Source organism: Asterias rubens, chromosome 17 (assembly GCF_902459465.1).
Source record: "Asterias rubens chromosome 17, eAstRub1.3, whole genome shotgun sequence".
Classification (NCBI taxonomy): domain Eukaryota; kingdom Metazoa; phylum Echinodermata; class Asteroidea; order Forcipulatida; family Asteriidae; genus Asterias; species Asterias rubens.
The window spans coordinates 3,690,905-3,711,986 of record NC_047078.1 but is presented as its reverse complement, the minus strand read 5'-3'; the positions used below and the strand labels follow the sequence as shown (position 1 = coordinate 3,711,986).

The 21,082-nt window shown below is 38.1% G+C and overlaps 1 protein-coding gene across 1 annotated transcript in view; it reads left to right on the top strand.

The window, feature by feature from the left end:
• The window catches only part of LOC117301716 (transcriptional regulator Erg-like), a 98,667-nt gene that overhangs the window by 45,402 nt on the left and 32,183 nt on the right, over positions 1-21,082 (top strand). The gene's annotated exons all lie outside the window — the stretch shown is intronic.

Genomic DNA, 21,082 nt, shown 5'->3' with positions numbered 1-21,082 from the left:
CCTTGTCACACAAAGTTGTGTGCGTTTGGATGGTTGATTTCGAGACCTCAAGTTCTAAATCTGAGGTCTCGAAATCAAATTCGTGGAAAATTACTTCTTTCTAGAAAACTATGGCACTTCAACCTCTCCCCATTACTCGTCACCATGTACTATACAATATTATAATGCTCATGGCCCAACTTGATATTATGCTTATAAATGAATGAATTTTGATTCATCAACAAGTTTCTCTTTATTCTTAAAATATGTTTTCCCTACGTCATGTTTAACTCATTCGTTGTACGCTTTTCTAGAAAAACTGCCTGACGACAACGATAGGCTAAGGATGAAATGTCATGCAACTTCCATAAAATCCTTTTCTTTACCCTAGACAGAAGTCAACACTTGAGGGCGGGCCACTTTCAGTAGGGTGCGGTGTGAAGAGGGGGGGGGGGTAGGCCAGGGGATTATAGTAATATAGGGCAATGGAAAGAATAATAACATGTTGATATTCAGAGGTTAGAGGGGGTCTAATTTGCCTCATTCGTTGCTTCCTTCCGCCCCTTAGTTGTTTGCTTGTTGTGTGGGTCTCCAGCTTGTACGCGACGACTGACATACTGCTGCGGTTGACACGGATTCCCTGTACGGGTCAATTATTGTTCTGTTTCACACACAGCTGCCGGTACCCGTCTCTGGTTGTTAAGACAGAAACAGAACAAGTGTGTTCAGCCGTCGATTTCACTAAAATCTTCTTAAAGACACTAAACACTATTGGTAGTTGTCAAAGACTAGTCTTCACAGTTGGTGTATCTACACATGCATAAAATAACAAACCTGTGACAATTTGAACTCAATTGGTCGTCAAAGTTGCGAGCAAACTAATGGAAAAAACGACCCCTGTTACACGAAGTTGTGTGCTTTCGAAGCTTGATTTCGAGACCTCAAAATTCTAAATCTGAGGTCTCGAAATCAAATTCGTGGAAAATTACTTCTTTCTCGAAAACTACATTACTTCAGAGGGAGCTGTTTCTCACATGGTTTTATACTATCAACCTATTTACTCGTTACCTAGAAAGGTTTTATGCTAACAATTATTTGGAGTAATTACCAATAGTGTCCACTGCCTTTAAACGTATGATTAATCTTAGGACTTAGGACGAGTCCCACTAGCCTTACACTGTAACCTGAAACCTTAGGAAATACGAAATAGTAAGGTTTGCGTGAACCCCACGTAATGAGTTGGGGGTGCTTCTGAAAAGAACCGTGGTTTCAAAACGACGATCGAAGCATATTGATCGGAACGTCGAGTTGAAACTAACGGTTCTTTTCAGAACCACCCCAGACTCATTCACAGACTATCATTATAATACCGCAAATCTTACTAGATTGTTTTTAGCTCCTTATTGAGTTGGATCAATAACCTGACTGTTCAAAAGAAGAACAAGTTAGTGCATGAGCACAACACTTATAGGAACATGAAACTATGGTAGTTTGCACTTAGCTTTAATAACAAGTGCATGAACCCAGAAAGGGTTCTGATTATAAAGTCATAGTGACACTGGGTTATGTTAGGTACTATGGTTAGATCAATATTGTTATTTGCGGGCTTTTCAGCTGCGTGTTGGCTCATTCATAAAGGAAAATGATTTGGGGGTTCGCCAACAAAATTATCAGGTTTACCATATCATTAGTTTCTTTTGTGGTTTAATTACAAATGAATGTCCGATTTAATGATTTATTAATTAAAGAGATCACTGTGTTTGTGACGATAAGGAGAAGATACATAAAGTAAGTAATACATAATTTAAATTGTAATTTATTTAGAATGTGTAAATAATGAACTGAAAGACTATCAAGACGTAAATATTTACGTAAAAATTACAACACCGTCAAAATCGCAGAATAATACGGAAGTATCTACGTAAAATTCACTATCCATTAAATTGTTCTTTGGTCAACCCCAAATCGTTGACAAATTTACCCGGTAAGTTTTTCCCTCTTTGGTTGTACACTTGTTCGATGTCTTTGAAATCCATCATAGTTTTTATTGATGTCGGGTGTATGCCTGTTAAGACTTACATGCTTGCTTGCTTGCTTGCTTGCTTGCTTAGCTCGAGTGGTGTCCTCCAATCACGATGGTTCTCCATACTTTTCTGTCCCCCGTCGCCCACACAGGCCCTGTTCGAAACCACGGCTTCGGCTTTGGATTCGGCTCAGGCTAGCTTGGCCCCGCGGTTGTTTGGACAAAATGCGCGTGCCTTTGTGTACCGTGCTCAGGGCTTAAGACGAGAGGATTGAGCCTGAAACCGAATCCAAAGCCGTGGTTTCGAAAAGGGCCATTAAACTAACAATCTTACTTGAGAATTTCAACCTCTAGCGATGCACTATCGCCAAGCCGTCATCAGCTGGCTTTACGGAACCCATTCCGGCTGTCGCATCTTTGAAGTCCGGAACTTGTACAAATTGTTCCGAATCCCGTGTAAATGCAGCAGGAAACGTCTGCCAAATAGCATGTCAGTTGGAATTATCGGATCTTTGAAATCCGTGATGTGATGTGAGGGTTGACAATCACTTTTAGAAGAGAAAAAGATGGAAAAAATAATACAAGAAATAAAACTTGTGTAAACATGTCTGCGGGTTTGGGTTGCATGCTTTATAACCACAAGCGCCTAACAAGCTACTTAACTACAAAACTCTTTTCCCGAAAAGTTACAGATATGCCTAATCCTTCCTTCTTTTTCTAATGAAGCCCAAAGGTAGACTTCAATTTTGACGAAGGGTCAAGGCTTTTTCCTCTTTCAAAAGTAGTCTTCTTTGGAAATTTAATTTAGTTCTGTTTGATCACTTACATTTTGATTTGCAAATCATTGGATATGTTTACTTGTGCAGCGTCGTTGACAAATATAATTAAAATTTGGCCCAATTCATGGATTCTAAAAATGATACTTAATTAATTGATTTCATTTCAAAGAACAGGTGTATATGCCTTATGGATTATAAAAAAATATACTTCAACTACATTTCATTTCGTTGAGCTGGTATGGCTGCCATTAACTACATATACAGTACAGTTCATAAAAAAAAAAACCTTTACGATTACCCGCAAGGTATGCGATAATGACATTGATCATTCGCAGTGTGTAATGAAAATAAGAAAGATGCTCAGCACACATACTGCATTATACAAACAAATCAATGACTAGAAGAAGATACATTCCCATATTGTACAGTGGAACGTCCCAAGTCATGTATCTACGGAAAAATCCACCGATCAAAAAAAAAATGCCTCCGGATCTACACTCGTCAAAGTGTGTACTTGCAGTCGGTGTTTTCTGATCATTATTACGAGTGAATTACTTGTGTGTGTGAAACACAGTGTGGGAATAAAGTCCAGGGAAGCTGTCGGTGTAGCGTGTTGTGGCGATTATACGACGGGGGGAAAGAGCTTCGAATCCCCCGTTGATTTTGGTTGTGAAGGGGTCGGGAGGAACTAAGGATGCGTATTGTATGAGAAACATGCTGCCGTTTGTTGATGATGTACCAGGTTTATCCGTCCACAATGCCGAGGTTCTCGTGCGTGTACCACCCGGGTGTAGCCAGGCTCTCGCTACGCTGCAGATGTCTTAAAGCGTGCTCGTACACGGAGGTTAGTGTCTGGGACCGTGCAGGAAGGGGGTCAGGTAGAGGGTCAGGAAGAGGGCAAGTTAGGGGAAAGGAAGGGTGAAAATTGGGCAGAGGAGGCTGTTAATTTCAAAAATTGTGCAATGACGTGGGTACTGAAACACTTTTAGTTGCATGAACACCTCGACATTCATGCAAAGACATTGGATCTGTCTAAAGCATATCGTATGAGTAACTGCAACAACAAGGGTGTTGAAATTGACACCATGGGTATTGTCAAAATGATACACAGGAGCCTAATCAACATTTAAAGGAAGTGGACACTATTGGTAATAACTTTATTAGAATAAAACCTTTAGTGGTGGCGAGTAATGGGGAGAGGTTGATGGTATAAAGCATTGTGAGAAACGGCCGCCTCTGAAGTGCCATAGTTTTCGAGAAAGAAGTAATTTTCCACGAGTTTGATTTCGAGACCTCAGATTTAGAGCTCGAAATCGACCATCTAAACGCACACAACTTCGTGTTACAAGGGTGTTTTTTCTTTCATTGTTATCTCGCAAGTTCGATGACCGATTGAGTTCAAATTTTCACAGTTTTGTTTTATTTTATGCATATGTTGAGATAAACCAACTGTGAGAAGGCTAGTCTTTGATAATTACCAATAGTGTCAACTGCCTTTAACATAATTATGGTGTTAAAATTCTGCCAATGTAATTGTGTTGGCATTATGCAAGTGTTATGTCAACACCCTGTAGGATAATAACAAATTTGTGAAAGTTTAAGCTCGTTTAATTGCAGTTTCGATAAACAGACAAGGGATGGCCAAACTTGGATTGCTTTCACTTTTTTCAATAATTAAATGTTTTGACTTGCAGACCAAAGTTTTCCTCAAAAACTATTGCATTTCAAATAATTCAAATGTAGTTTTGCACCATGGCCATCGTTGTACCATCCAAGCTGTGTACACATCAGGACCCAATTTTAAGGCTCTGCTTACCGTAAGCACGGAATCAGCGCTTACGGAAGCAGGGAATTATGTGCTTACGGCAAGCGTAGTTCACGGGTTAGCGGCGAATTTGGTCTTATGCGCGTACGTACTCCACGTTACTAGGCATTCTACGCTTACAAGGCTAGCGCAGAAATTCGGCGCTTGCACGTAAGCGGGGAATCGTGATCGTAAGCGCAGAATTCGGCGGTAAGCAGAGCCATGAAATTGGGCCATGTAAAGTTGTATGATGTATATTCTTACCAATAACTAACCTTTAAATTGGGTCTCATCCACTGTCGCCTATTTTCTAGTGGTTTCAAACTTGTTAGCGATTAAGACACAACGCCTACCTTTCCACGAACTTTATAACTGCGTAAATGGCGACCTGGTTATTAACACCATCCATCTTATAATATATGCGGTAAAAGTAGTTAGATTGTTTTTAACATAAAAGTTGTGGGTTTGTTAAATCTCAATTTCTATAGCTACATAAATCTTAATTAACACACCTGTCAGGTACGTTAACGATAGTTATTCAACACACTTGTATGTTTTTGTCCCCCTCCCCGACTTCTTTACAACTGAATTTCAATTTCCTTCACCCCGTTCCCCGAGGATCTCGTAAGTTGATTGCGCATCCTTATTAAGCCAAATTAACACATAATGACTGATAAATACATTTGCCACTTTCGCTAATTTTCTGTTACTCACAAATACCGACTTCTTGAACCAATCGCTCAAAAAAATAAACGGGCAAAAAAAATAAAATCATGTATGGTGTTTTGTCCCCGACCGTCTAGTTTAATCAACTTGATTGGGTCTGAGAACCACAGCAAGAAGGCCCTACACATCAATGAGTATGACCCCAAGTTAGACTCTTTTCCTGTTGTTTTGTGGTCAGGATGACCCCGGCTGCTGCCTGGCATTTCTCCACCAGTTGTTTTCTTTCTTTCGACTACTTGGGGGTACAAGTGTTGATTTGGTTAATCAAGTGTCTATTTTCGTCTTCCAGAAACTAGACTTAGCTAAAAGACCATGGACGGGGTAGTGTGGAGCTCTCATTATGAATTTTAACTGTCTTGTTTTGTCAGACTCGATAAATTAAGTCGAGGACGGATTGGCTGAAAAAGCTGTATAATTTATTACCATCTACTTGTTGTGTGATTTATATGGTTGCTGTATAATTTTTATTTGACGTCCTAACACTTGCAGAGCCTAAAATGCATCCCGATATAATGATGTATCCTGGCCCTTTATGTAATCCTTCCTCTGTACGTAAATTCTTAACGTGGGTCAAACTCTGACCTTAATGTAGCTCATGCCATAAAGGTAGCTTAAACCATGACCAAATTGAGGCCAATAATGTACACGAAACCTATTCATAAATGTAGTTCCAGCCCCTACCTAAATGTTACCCAAAACGCTGTACTTAAAGGCAGTGTGACACTATTGGTAATTACTCAAAATAGTTGTTAGCAAAACCTTTCTTGGTGACGAGTAATGGGGAGAGGTTGATGGTATAAAATATTGTGATAAACGAATGTTTGCACGAATTTGATTTCGAGACCTCAGATTTAGAACTTGAGGTCTCAAAATCAACTATCTAAACGCACACAATTTCGTGTGACAAGGGTGTTTTTTTCTTTCATTATTATCTCGCAAGTTCGATGACCGATTGAGCTCAAATTTCCACAGGTTTGTTATTTTATGCATATGTTGCGATACAATAACTGTGAAGGCTAGTCTTTGGCAATTACCAATAGTGTCCACTGCCTTTAAACGGAAGCCATACTCCAACCATGCCTTAAACAAAGCCAACACTTGAACGTAGCCATGAATCCATTGCTAGACGTAGTAAACAAAATATAACCCAAACAAAAACCCTACAAAATAATGTTACCCCAACTCCCACAGTAATAGAGCCCACACCTGCATAAAGCTCCAACCTTATAGCAAGACCCGAGCGCAGCCCCCCCCCCAATCCTGACCTTAACATATACCTTTGGTAGGAAGTGTTTGTTTTTATCATGGAAATGTTTAACAATCGTCTTGAATAATATAGCCTATGGCAATCCTCAATGGAGCACTGAAACTTTGGTGTAACGGGTTACCGCCGCCGTTTGTTTTCGTATGATTTAAAACATTCTAACAAAGCATTTCAGTGTGTATGGACAACACTAATGGTCCCATGTCCTATTTTATTTATCTCATAGGTTGGTTAACAATCCATCTATTTTTATTGCTGACATTAAACAGGAAAGTATGACAGGTACTTGTCAACTTTTATTAGGACTGTATTTTTTAAATCAATTTAATTATTAATCAGAGATGATGAAGTACTTCAAGGAAATTCCCCGGGGGTCAGGGGAAGCTCAAAACAGCTTGTAACATTTAGGTCATTTGATGACTTTTTAAATTGCTTTCATTCTCTTTAAATCATACAATATTTCAATTAGCAAACTGCTAATTGTTTCTTCCCACTCTGCGTGCGTTTTGATCAACACCCATTAATTGAAGTTAATTCAAGAAGAATGAACTTATGGTTGCCTCTAATAAGTCAATGTTGCGACCCAAATCTTCACTAATCGATAAGTTATCGACAACACATCAGTAGGTAGCATAAAACAATAAATAAAATAAAAAGTAGTCGTGGATGGTAAAATAATCATTGATGTCGATTGGTGTTGTGTCCCCTGACACTACACTCATCATGTTATCACAAATATCAATATGTAAATCGCAACTCATCAATTACTAATCGATAACACATAGCGGATAACATTAACCAAATTAACCATTCCAGAGTGTCATAACCATCGGTGTCGATTTGTGTTGGGCCCCCGACATCTACACTCAGCATTTTGTTTTGTATATTGATATATAATTGATATGTGGCTGGTCTATATTACTCAGCACGCACTTCAGACGTTTGTTATTACGCTCTCTCCCCTGACGGGAACACCATATACAATCAGGTAATCTCTTCCTTCCCCCAACTTCTTCCCGTTCTGTATTATTGAATACGGAAATGCACGGGTTGCTAAACATGCATTAAGGGGTCGCGTGAAACGGCACCCTCAAGTTATAATGCGCAGATAATACTAACCCCATCAGCACCACACTGACAACGAAGTCAAGCATTTTGTAAAAGAAAATGAGGCCAGAAGCCTATCAAGGTCTGCGTTAAATCGGCCAGAAGTGGCCCGTGGCGCCCCGTATTCCTCTTACTTCTAAAAGAACGTCACACAAGCACACTTGTGATTGAAGCAAAAGAAGAAATTTACAAAAAAAATGTATAATTCTTTGCAGTATCACTACATAATTATTTGTTGGCATTACAAACCCTCCTTTAGAAGCAAATTGCGTGTACTTTACAGTATCATAACGACTGTTACATGTAAAACATGTTTCATGTACATTGATGCTGACCTTGAACATCCGTAGCAAGTACAATCTCTATGAAACGTTGTCAAAGAAGCAACTCCATGGTGGTGAGGTTGCTACCTGGGATCCATATTGGAACTCAAACACAAAATTTGAGCCCTCTTGCGGTAGTAAGAAGAAAGGGTTAAACAACTTCATCACCGCTGACAAGATAAAACAATACAAACATTTATGCAGAATTGTTGTCAACCTTTCATTGGTTTCAGAGACGATACATAAAAATCATAACATGAAGCAGTACTGACATGAAGTTATACAATTCAAAACAATACAATGCAATACAAAACAATACAATACAATACAATACAATGCAATACAAAGCAATACAATACAATGCAATACAATGCAATGGGCTCGAGAAAAACCTAACAATAAAAACCCCAAAAGAAAGTCATTGGATCACGATGATGCGACGAACGGAGTGGTCCGGTTTTCAGATGAGCTATATTATCAAATGACCGGAACTGCAATTTAGCTCGTTAGGTTTCACAAAGAAAACACTACAGGAAGAAAAGTATTCCTGCTAGGAGTTTTTGCTCCAAGGAACTTATAGGACGCGGTCCCTGTTCCTTTTTCTGGATTGACCGGTTACAGATCTGTACCTCGAGTGTGCCCCCAGAGACCTTCCCAACCAGTGCCTGATTACTTCCTGTCCCGCGCCCCCTGCCCCTTAGCGATAAGAACCCCGACCATTTCCTTACATTTTAGGAACTGAGCCCCCCACTGACGGTTGTCTTTTAGGTTTGTATTTGACTCGACAAGGTTAAGTATCCTCAAAGACACACTTTTACATACGACGAGTACACGAAGCCAAGTGTAGCTTTCAACACTTTCTAGGAAGGGTTTGCGACAACGGTAGCTGTGCTGATCCATGTTCTTCACAGTCCATCCCGAAGCCCTGCGACAGAACACCACGTGTTTCAAGGCCGTGTTTCAAAATTAACGGCTGAAAAAAACTGCTGTATAAAGACTTTGGGGCTGTTCGTGAGTTAACCGACATTCCGCAAGTATCCGTTGCTGAAAGAGAACCCCGTTCTTTCAAATGTTGTGAACATCTCAAACACCGGTAACGTCACGAGTCTGCGTTCCTAAATCTTGAGTCAAAGTTTGACGGTTTTTAATCGTTTAAGGGATCGGGATTGACCTTACTGGGAATCGTTTATCGGCTAGTTTATATAAACCAATCGCTGACCACAGACGTGTTGTAAATCAAGTCATTTTTTTCAACAAGACAGTTTCTTCAAGTGCGCCTTAACAACTAGACGACATTGTACTACTTCCGATCCAATGAGTAAGTTTGTACCGTCTTTCCTGCCATACAAAGATTTAAAACGGGATTATCTTGTTTCCCGCGAAGTTTCTTTATTTCCTTTAATAATGTTTTAGTGGTATTTGAAACTTTGCATGTTTAGGGTTTAGATAGGTGAGGTTTGCAGAAGCATCATGTGTAAATCTATTTTTGTTGTTGTTCTGGAAACTTGTTTGTGTCTTTCTTCTAAGAAGTTAGCTTTGAAAGTTGAACATCTTTGCATGCATACTGTGAAAAGGTTTGAAAGTTTTTGCTGTTCGTGCTATATACATCTCGTGTTTTGTTTTACATGGGCCCAATAGTAGCTAAGCACACAGAAATCATGCTTACCATAATAAAGTTACCAGCCAAAGTACCATGCCACGTCTACAACTTGTGACTGGTATTCTGCTAATTTAGAGAAAGAAACATTTAGGAAATATTTCTGCTTAGCTTGGACACAATTGGTAATTACTCAAAATAATTGTTAGCATAAAAACTTATTTGGTAACGAGTAATAGGGAGAAGTTGATAGTATAAAACACTGCGAGAAACGGCTCCCTCTGAAGTGATTTAGTTTTCGAGTAAGAAGTAATTTTCCACGAATTTGATTTCCAGACCTCAAGTTTAGAATTTGAGGTCTCGATATCAAGCATCTGAAAGCACACAACTTTGTGTGACAGGGTGTTTTTTCTGTCATTATTATCTCGCAACTTCGACAACCAATTGAGATGAAACTTTCACAGGTGGTTTGTTATTTTATGCATTTGTTGAGATACACTAAGTGAGAAGACTGGTCTTTGACAAGTACCAATAGGTTAAGCAGCTCTATGAGCCCCGATCTTCGACCAGAAAGAAAGTTGTTAATTTTATTCAAGTTATTTGCTTGTCTTTAACTCGACACCAGGTTCAGTTTCCATCCCCCCTCCCCCTCTACGTTGTGGAAGCATAACTGGTGGTAAGGTATGTGATGAGCTTACACAATTTTTAATTTGTCTTCCGTAGGGAAGTGCATTTTTTAATATGTTATTTGCTGGTGTCGTTTTGTTGTTTACACGAGTCAATGACGCAAATTTGGTGGACATAATTGGTATATGACTTAAAATATGAGATATAAAAAAAAAAAAAAAATAGAAAACGAACACATGAGAGGGGACTCGTTAAATTTTCGGTTTAACCTTTTCCCCCTGAAATACCAAAAAATATTAACTGTTTCAATATTACCATCACACTTCCGATGAACACATTTTTTGAAGTGAACAAACACATTTATACATTGTCCCCTTTGAATCTGATTAGTGAGTGCATGGTGAAACTCATTATTGTGTGATGGTGTGTGACTTGGCGAATAGATTGAATCCGTAGTAAGATGGGAAAAGACGCGTCTTTACCTCGCAATAAAGCTCGTTTATCAGATTCAAATGTGTTTTGATGACAATGATCAAAACCATACCTGGAGTATTTACCACTCGAACACCCTACTTTTAAGTGCTACCATTTGTTGTTTTATCTAATACGCTATTTCTCCGTCGCTACTCTTGCACACTGTCTACATGAAAGTCCGTTTAATTAACATTGATTCAAGATCGATCAATTCTGGATTTTAGGTTGTCTGATTTGTTTCGTAATTGGTCACAAGTTTCATTAAGTTTGACATATAATCTCAGACGCACTATAGTCAAAACAATTACTCCTTAAAGGCATTGGACACTATTCGTAATTACTCAAAGTAATTGCTAGCATAAAAACTGACTTGGTATACGACAAGCAATGGAGAGATGTTGGTAGTATAAAACATTGTGATAAACGGCTCCCTTAAAAGTAACGAAGAAAGGGGCAATTCTTGCTAAAAAATTAAACGACTTCAGGCCTGAAGCCCTTTTTTAGGATGTTTTTTTCTGTATTATTATCTTGCAACTTCGATAACCAATTGAGTCCAAAGTTTCACAGAATTGTGTTTTAATATCTTGGGATGCACCAAGTGAGATTACTCGTCTTTGACAATTTACCAGACGTGTCCAGTGCCTTTAAAGCCATTATACACTTTCGGAACAGAAAACTAAATAAAAGTTCACAGATTTACAAACAACTTACAGGGTTTACAGAAGGTAATGGTGAAAGACTTCTCTTGAAATACTTTTCTATGAAATGCTTAACTTTTTGAGGAAACGTTAAAACAATTATCAGTTCTCGAGAATTACGGATTTATTTTAAACGCATGTCATGACACAGCGAAACGTGCGGAAACAAGGGTGGGTTTTCTTGGTATTTTCTCCCGACTCCGATGACCGATTGAACCTAAATTTTCGCAGGTTTGTTATTTTATATTTATATATATATATTGTGATACGTGAAGTGTGGGCCTTTGGACAACACTGTTACCGAAAGTGTCCAATGGCTTTAAAAATGAATTCATCAATACAACAATATGATAGCAAAATGGTGAAAACCGGCGTAACTGCTTTAAGACGATCTTTGAATGCCAATGAAAAACATGTAAACCAACTCATAACAGGAACCTGTTGTAAGTACAATACTAGCAGATGTGAGCGAGTGGTAAGACTTATCCCAGTTCTGGATAAAGACACCATCATCTTGAATTAAGGCAGTTCCCTCGACATGTCAAGTTGCCCAACTCGCGATGAACTCGCAGCAAGTACAGCCCGATGTCGCGATGAAGTCGTAGCATTTGTAGCCCAATGGTGATGAACGCGTAGAACTTGTAGCCCAATCGCAATGAATCCATAGCACTTGTAGCCCAATCTCGATGAACTCTCACACTGAGCATTACATTTGGTTTAACCGTCCGTACACATTTTTTTCTGCAGTTTAGAATGGCCATAATCAAAACAAAATTCCGATTTTTGTTTGAAGGATTCTGTTTTTTTTAATCGATTTAGAAAACAAAAATCCCCATTGAAAAGCACTACGACAGGGTTGCAGTTTTGATGTAAATAAAACAAAACTGCCAACCGTACATGTGACGGTTGGTGCATGCTCTTGTTCAAGAAATGTTTCCCACAATTCCCAAACGGGACTGTTCTTAATTGGGTGCTTCCTTAACCCCCGTACATTTGGGACGTCCCGTGCCAAATTGGTCTTGCATCTAAACTTATCATGTATTGAGATAATATGACTAACAAAGAAACAGTGACTGATTAGGGTTTTGTGTTTGTTCTGGAATTTGCCAACTCGTCTTGGAGTTGAAGTGAGGTCAGAGTTGATCAAGCATGCGCAATGATGAAAGAAAGCCTTGTCTTACGGTTGTAATGTTTTGAAATGAAACAAACGCGTCACTCTGATTCCCTGTTCTTAGCTATCACTCCGCATACGAACTTTGTTTTCGTAACTTTAATTTAAGGGTGTCGGCTGCAAAGTGTCTTAGTTTTGTGTGAATTTTATTAATAGCCTCAAATAATCCCACATTTAAAGTTCGAGTTTCGACAGAAATATCGAGTTGTTTTCAAGTTTGTGTTGAACTTTTTAATTAGACCAAGGTTTATAAAAAAAGGTAATGACCCGATGCTGATTCATTCGCTTCGTTGACTCAAATTACTAAAATATACGTTTATGTGTTTATCAGCTGTTGTTCAAACTAGAAAGTAAAATAGTTGGTGTACTCGGTTCGAATCCATGCAACATTGATTGAACTCCTTCTTTTATTTGTTTATCAATTTATTAATGGGAAATTGACAATCACAATGACCTGAAATGGCCCACTCGATGCAAGGGCTAAAATGAGGGAAATGGGATAAGAGAAGATGAAACCAAAAAGCATGTATTGCTATTAATATTGTGTTTGAATTGGGACAGAATAAGAGGCAGGGAAGCAAGAAACAGGTAGTGATTTCCAAAGTATGACAGTAAAAATACACAGCGGGAAGAATCTTTTTGAAACCCACTGCACAGAGTATTACATTTGATTGGTTTATGGTTTATAACAAGTAATTTTTGTCCCTATTCGTCCAGTTTTGTTTCGGTTTGTGCGGGTACACCTACACAACAAACTTGTATGGCAGAGTTAGGCTAGAGTGTAAATATATTTATGTCTTTTAGTGGAATGAAATGACACATTGTTCGTACTCTCTCAAAACCTTATCTTTGAACACCTTCCAAAACTCAAATTCAACATTAAAACCTTTCTTAGAAAATAGTCCGGGAATTGCCCTTTCGATCACAGGGTCTCAGGGTGAGTCAAGAGCCCGTTTCCCCCGGGAAATGTGTTCCTTATTTAGATAGGAGCATCCCAGTAGTTTGTCTTCTTAACTACTCAAGGGGAATGCTGCTGATAAGAACTCCAAGACATTTAATAAGACAATGTACTCTGCTGAGGAGGGTTTTAAGATTTAGTTACGGAGGCAGGAAGGAGATTAAGAAAGTTTATTGTCTCCGGAGTATGTTGTGGGATTAAATATAGTCAGTCCCCTTCGGATCAATCAAAACGGGATATGATGCTAGTGTTGTTATAATTGGGTGTCAAATCTTTTTTTTTTTTTTTTACAAATAGTTAAAGGAACAACTTCAACCCATTGCAGGTTATTGACTCAATAATCAAATAAATTGTAATACTTACCAAACACGATTGCAATAGTCGTACACTATGAATAATTAATAAATAGGAAACATTCACTTGCTTTAATGGGTAACTTTTTCTTCCCCTCCAGAAAAAATGTTGAGCACAATTTCCCCCTGAGGTATTATCCCATCGCAAAGCTAACCAGGCATTCATCTTATAATAATCTAACACATGCACGTTGCATGCTCGCGGTTGAAGCCTTTCGCAAAGAAATGACCCCCACGCGAGTAGATTCCCGCCAAAAACACATCAACTCGCTGAAAAAAAACCCTACTCCCGGCTGTTATTTTCACCTGCCATACAATCCAAGTCTTTTGTGTACTTAACACCTCCCCAGTGCAAAAGGAATGTCTAGTATCTATTTAGTTCGTGTCTCCAACCGTCTACGAGACCAGACCGTCTGTTTTGGGAGCAGCGTGTGTTGGGAGCGTATACACCGCCGTCGATTCGACGCTTTTAACGGCCCTGGGCTTCCCCCACACGATGATAAACTACGAAGTTCATGGCAATTTGGGAATGGAAAACCTCCTTGCTGCAAAAACCACCTGCTCTCAAACGACTTCGGTTTTTTAATTAATCCATTTTATTTTTTAACAGGCTGGGGCAAGTTTAAAGATGCTATCTGTTCACCCCTTCTTGTTGATCATCAGCTGTTCATGTTGATGATCATAATCAACCAAAATGTTGATTGTCATGTTGCATGCATGATTGATTCGTTTTTTTTTTTTTTTTTTTCTTTTTAACTATCGAAGATGTTTTTATACCTTTTGTAGATCAAGTGTTTGGCCATGACATGAATCCCTACTCACTGTGAATGAAGACGTTTGTTATATATGATTTACCTGTAGAAATTTAAGCCTCATCAGTAGAGCAAAGTTTTTAGGATATTAAAATAATGTGATGTACGTGGTAATACGGTTTTATCTCTCTGACACAAGTCATTTTTGTGAAATTGTTTTACTAATTTCTCAAATGTTACAGCACCACAGCAAGTTGTAGATCAAGTGTTTTGCCATGACATGAATCCCTACTCACTCTGAATGAAGACGTTTGTTATATTATATGATTTACCTGCAATATCTCAAATATTACAGCACCACAGCAAGTACGATTTCAACGGAAGATTTCAATCATTTAAAATCTGTTTTTTTTTTATATAGCAAAAAACAAAATGCTAAATCATGTGTGAGTTAGTTTTGTTTGTCACCTGTAATCAATGCTGTGTTTGCAAGTCTTGTAAATGTATGAAATGCAAGAGAAACTTGATTTCTGATTTATGTATTTGTCACTGCCATAATTGTTAATATCATTAGTGACTCTACAGTTGCCATAATGAGATGGACATTGTCTACGAACGAGTTAAATTTATCAGAGGCCTCAGAAAGTACTGAGTATACAGTGCTAACACACATCGGTGTATGGGTAAAAACCAAAAATTAATATTCTTTATCCCGATGCAAATTTAACATCTATTATATAAATTTATCAGGTACACTACACCTAAAAGTGTTCACGGTCACTTAAAAGGCACTGTACATTATTTGTAATTCTTGAAAATAAACGTTACCATAAAAAACTTGCATGCTAACGAGCAATGGAGAGCTGTTATATAACACAATGTGAGTAACGGCTCCTCTGAAGTAACGTATATAGTGGGTAAATTCCCACTCAAATAATAAAATACTTCAAGCCTGAAACATTTTAATAAGCATCTGAAAGCACACAAATGTGTGCAACAAGGGGTGCTATGTTGTTCTGCCATATGATTGTTCTCTTGCATCTAAGATGACAAAATTGAGTACAAAATATCACACATGCATGTGTTGGGTTACACAAAGTGAGAATACTGGCCTTTGATGACAATTATTAGGAAACGTGTCCAGTGACTTTAATCAGAAATGGAAATAAATAATAGCCATTTTGAGAGCAAGATCAGGATGCTAGCGGTGGCTTCCTTGCGTGGTGCTGTTGTTGGGGTCAGAAGTCAACGATCATTTGTAATATACAGACGCACGACGGGCCACTCGCTCGAGTGCCACCAGAAACACCACAACCAATGACGTCATAATATGTCTGATAACAGGGAAGGGCATAGCAAAGTACCCCTCCCCGGTCTTTAAAGTTTCTTTGAGTCTTTTGGGGGTAACTGTGGTCATGTCTCGCCGTTGTGACTCACAAACTAAGAGGTGTTGACAACATACGAATGGACTGATAGAGTGAACTTGGTCGTGTGTGTACAGATACTCACTTTTAACGCTTGGGTATTCTAGTTTTACTTTCACTTAATTCTAGCTTTTGAAACAGAAAGTTTGATGTGACATCGGCTATAATAGTGTGATTTGTACCTAAAATAATGATGATATATACACGTGTGCTTTAGTTTTACACTGATAGCAAATACTGTGATACCGCCATTGCTTTTACAGCAGTATTGTAACAGAATGGATGTCATGCGACGCACTGTGTAACAGGCAAGTTTTTAACGATATTTTAACAAATTAGTTCCACTTATTGACACGTACAGACACGTTATGAAGTGTCAATGAAAGTTTGTTTATTTCCATTGAGGTCTGGGCCCGGACCCATCAGAGGTGAATTCAAACAAAATGCCACGTGCCGGACGTGGATTGAACAGGAAATGTCTGCCAGACTATTTACAATAATGTCTACCCGGATCGGGTTGTTTTGTGTATTTAATTTATATTCAACTGTGTATTCAACTGCGGCTTAAAACTGTGCTGTTAAAAATACTTGCCTTGATGTGACACAATTTTAACATTGACCTTAAAGGCAGTGGACACTATTGGTAGTTACTCAAAATAATTATTGGCATTAAACCTTTCTTTGTGACGAGTAATGGGGAGAGGTTGATGGTATAAAACATTATGAGAAACGGCTCCCTCTGCAGCGCCATAGTTTTCGATAAAAGAATAAATAATTCACGAATTCGATTTCGACACCTCAAGTTTAGAACTTGAGGTCTCGAAATCAACCATCCAAACGCACACAACTTCGTGTTGCAAGGTTTATTTTTTTTCTTCTTTCCATATTATCTCGCAACTTCTGACCGATTGAGCTCAAATTTTCACAGGTTTGTTATTGTATGCATATGTTGAGATACACCAACTGTGAAGGCTATTCTTTGACAATTAACAATAGTGTCCACTGTCTTTAAAGCAACGTACTGATACACTTTTACTCGGGGACACATTTTCCTAAATCACACCCTCCAGAGGACTGCCAGAAAGTCTAGTATACTTTGATGCCTTTGTAATGTGTCTTTAATTTTATACATGCGATGTGTATATCCTATGAAAGTGGTTAAAGATTACTCAAAAGATGTTGAACACTTTCACGACTTGAACCAGTCCTTTGACTTCTTTGATTAAAGGTTAACTATACATTTATGTGGATTTAGGTTGCTTTTAACAAATTGAAGTTTGTCGAATAATTTGGCCATGATATTATTAATTTAGTATGTAATTGACAACAAAGGATTCGTTATTTCATGATCTACTTTAGCAAAACAATATTATGATAAATTAAATAATTAACAGTTGTGCCCATTATAACTAGTTTATCAGCTCGAAATAACATTGTTGCTGTAGTTATTAGCAAACATGTATTGCTTAAAAGCACTTTGAAATTGGGACCCAATTACCTCAATGTTCAATTGTTTATTGATGTGGCATTAAGTTTATGGATCACACTGCCCCCGGTGGTGTCAATAACACTGTTTACCCCATGCACATTGTTACTCAAACAATTGCGAATATAAACCTTTTTCTCGCCCCACTGGAAATAATTCGGCACACGACGACGGGCTTACCACCCGGGAGGTAAAGCGATTATCCCCGGGTGTAAAAGCACGCCAATGTTGAACCAGTTCGCGTGCCGGGCATCAGGGCGCTGAAACCCTAATACTCGTGGATCGGTTTCCCCTTAACCCCAAGGTCACTGGTGGTATTCCCAGATGTAACACAAGTTAATCTTTTAACAACTGGATGTTATCTGAGCTTGGCACGTGCCGTAACACTCGTTTATTTCCTCAATTGAGTATATGTGTACACCGGTGCCCGCTTGTACTTCCCATATTTTACCTGGAAGGTACTGTGGAGTGGTGACATAAAGTTAGTTAGATATTGGACTATTGACATTCACATGTTTGTATACGGAAGGTCTACATTGTCTTTCAATATTGGACATTCTTAACAACTGGTATTATCTGAACTCGACACGTGCCTTAACACTCTTTAATTTCCTCACTATTGAGTCCCACTGACTTCCTCTATTTTACCTGGAAGGTAATGTGATGACATAACATTAGTTTGATTGCTATTGAACATTTAAATAGGTTTTAACAGCGAATCTCTAATTTGCTTTTTTAATATTGGACATTCTTACGAGCTCGGCACGTGCCGTAACACTAGTTTATTTCTTCAATTGAGTCCAAGTGTATACTTCCTCTATTTTACCTGGAAGGTAGCGCAGAGTGATACTCCGTTGATCATCGAGGAATAGTTTGATATAGGACACTAGACATTCACATGTTTCTACAGCGAATGTCTACTTTGCTGTTTCCATATTGGACATTTTTCCGTTTAAACAACTGGACGTTATCTGGACTCGGCACGTGCCGTAACACTCGTTTATTTTGCTCAATTGAGTCTTTGTGTATCAGTAAATGCCCGCTGGGTACTTCCTCTATTTTACATGGAAAGTAATTTGGACTGATGACAGTAAAGTTTTAGTTTGACATTGAACATTGGACATAGGTTTGTACAGCGAATGTCGACTTTGCTATTTCGATTGGATATTCAATGTTAATATATCGCGTACATCTCAGGGTGACTGTTAAAACACAATACACTTGAGCTTGATGGAACTGGTGGTAAATTATCTATTTTCCTAAATTTGCGAATGTTATAATATTCTATACTATAAACCATAATAATTCCTATTTTGTAATATAAAGACATATTTGTTTTCTTCTTCTTAAAATAACCACCAACTCCTGGTGATTGCACCGTGGTCCTGTCAGAAATGTTTTATCCGGTAAAACAAACTGTAACTTTCAGAAGAAATTGAGAGTTCCTAAATGAATTCAATATAAAAAGGAAGTAAGCCTTGACTAGTTTTAAAAAAAGCAACAACAACCCGTTTCGTTTGTACTGTGCCTTTTCTCTTGAAAACAAAACAGCGTGGGTTCTTAGTTTCAGTTTTGACCTTCAAGATTTGTCTTTATAATTTCACTAAAATTAAGTCCTTTTTGACTTTCGGTCTTTCCAACTGTTAAACATTGGTGCTACACATGGGGGAAACAAATAGCACAATTTAATGTTAATTTAGAGCGAGTTGCTCATTCTTTTCTTTTTGGGGAGTTAGTAAATGTTAGAAGGCCGAATCATGCAAAAATATGTCGGGCAGTGTACAGGGTGCCATACTAGTTTGCCCATTGGGTTGTGCTGCACTTGGACCGACTAATGACGTCCATCAACTAAGACCGAAGAAAACTGGCTCACCTACGTCGCAACTCTCTTTATACAAAGTTCGGTGCAATATTTGTCTGCACATTATAATTACCATCCTCAACGAAATTCCTGATTTTTGTTTAAGGATGCCTTTTTTTTTTTATCCAAGGGATTCTCATTTATTTTCCACTGTCACTTGTCTCAATATTCGTACAAACAGTTCTTACATGACAAATACAATACCATTAACAACAAAAGCAAGTTAACCTTGGCCTAAGATCAAAAATGAGTCCCATTTCTGATAAATTTTTCCATTGAATAGTACTTTTTCACCTCTCGTTTTAAAACTAAAAGTGATGGGCGTTTCCCGATCATTTTCATTGTATACACATGAAATCTACATATCAACAGGATCAAGTTAACCACATTGCTATTTTTGGTATTACCAAAAAGAAAGACTTCGTTATCCATTGCAAGGGAGAAATTAGTCTGTTCTTTTATCCATGAAAACACTGAGGACCAAAAAGAAATAGTATGGGTGCAGGAACAGAAAAGATGGAAAATGGTCTCTTCTTCTTTTTTTGCAGAATGTACAGAGATTAGTGTCGGTCTTATTGATTTTAAACAAAAATGAATTAGTGCCCAGGATCCGATGGATTAATCTAAATTGAAACCATCTTAGTTTAGTGTCCACAGTACATGAGTAGGGAATGTTAAAAATCAAAGACCACTTCGAAGAATCGAGGTTGGTATTAAGTTTGACGTTCCACTTGTCAATAAATTTCCTTTTGACCTGTTTAGATAGGACTAAAACATGATAGATTCTTTGTGACCCCTTTTTGTCCTTTAAAAGGACTTCAAGGTTGAAAGGTAAAAAAGGAAAATTAAGATGCGAGTGTTCTATCAAGATGTCCTTAAAGGACGACTTAATAGCTCTTAACACCCCACTATACTCCAGGAAGTTAGTGTGGACACTAAATGTGTTCTTGAAATCTTCAAGAGGGAGAAAATCCCCATTCTCGTCAATAATATCACAAATAAACTTAACTCCTTTGCTTTCCCAATGTTTATAATAAATACACTTCCCACCAACTTTAATTTTATCATTAAACCAAAGCGTGCTCTTTAGTACCTCCACTGTAGTTGTGGGTAAGTGGACCCGAGTAAAATTAGACCACGATTTGAACACATCGAGCCAAAAATTATTATAAATTCTTTATCCGTCTCCTTGTCTACAACCTCTCCCGATCTGGAATGATTCTGAAAGGAACCCATTAACTAAAACTGATGACGAGGCTTGGTTGTAAAGTACCCGGATCCATTTTGTAACTGAGGGACCGAAATTAAATTTATCGAGCACTTTAAAAATAAAATCGTGAGAAATGGAATCGAATGGATGCCCTTTTTTGAATCGTTTTAGAAAAGAAGAAAAAAAATCATTGAAAACGACATTGGCAGAAAAATGTTTAGTGCTTTTGGTCCGGCTTTATGACGACTGCTTATATCATTTTTAATATTGTGTGCACTTCCTTTTTTTTTCCAAGAGTAAAAAACATCTTTTCTTTGGCCCTCTGTAAAATAATAACTTCACACTCTTGATTGTTAAGGTATAGCGATGCAGATATTTATTTAAGTGAGTGACAGCTCGAAATTTAATCCAACACCGCAAGCGTGCACCTCAAATTAATTCTCAGTCCGCATTGTTTATTATTTTG